Genomic DNA, 882 nt, shown 5'->3' on the forward strand with positions numbered 1-882 from the left:
GATTACAGCATTATTGTCACTGCTACATTTCTGTAATGCGTACCAGAAATTATTTCCACTACTAATTAATTACCGTTGAGCGTAAAGGTCCTATTAATAAACTGTTAGCGAATGTGTATTTATGAAGACGATTTGTGAGACTGGTAAACTTATGATAGGTACGATGGTCTTTCGTTCTACGCGGTGCATTTCAAGGTCCTGTACCCATCCGTCGGTAAACTGTACCTGGGCTTGTTGCAGTGACCTGAAGTTACTAAATTTCACGAGTGTATGCACTCACTCCAAGAACCGTATAATTATAAATATGAGCGTGGTGAAAGTTGGGCAGCACATTAACGTATTTTGTCCACTCTGTGTGCTCGTACGGGTCTAACCCTTTCACTCCTTTTGATTTTTCCTCGTATCTTTTCTTTGACTTTTCATCAAGTCTGTCTTTGTACGGACCAGCATTGTTCTCCTTCATTTTGTACATAACTTTTTTGGGGGACAAAGAAAAAGCAAGAAGGTATTGGAACCTCCTCTATCTGCCGGTGGTACATACCGTGCAGGGGCCTGTCCTTCCATGATGGTTCCTCGTCTCCCTCCCCTTTCTTGGGTTTCTGCTGCCTGAGGTATTCACTGAGCACTCGGTCAGTTGGGGCCATCTTCCCAATGTATTCTTGGATGTTCGTTGTCTCATCCTGGACTGTGGTGCTGATACTCACCAGTCCCCGGCCCCCTTCCTTCCGCTTAGCGTACAGCCTCAGGGTGCTGGACTTGGGGTGAAACCCTACATGCATGGTAAGGAGCTTTCTTGTCTTTATGTCAGTGGCTTCTATCTCCTCCTTTGGCCAGCCTATTACCCCAGCAGGGTACCTGATCACGGGCAGGGCGTACGTGTTG

Source organism: Diplotaxodon limnothrissa, linkage group LG13, assembly GCF_057381915.1.
Source record: "Diplotaxodon limnothrissa isolate DT_005_m linkage group LG13, D_limnothrissa_male_GT1.1, whole genome shotgun sequence".
Classification (NCBI taxonomy): domain Eukaryota; kingdom Metazoa; phylum Chordata; class Actinopteri; order Cichliformes; family Cichlidae; genus Diplotaxodon; species Diplotaxodon limnothrissa.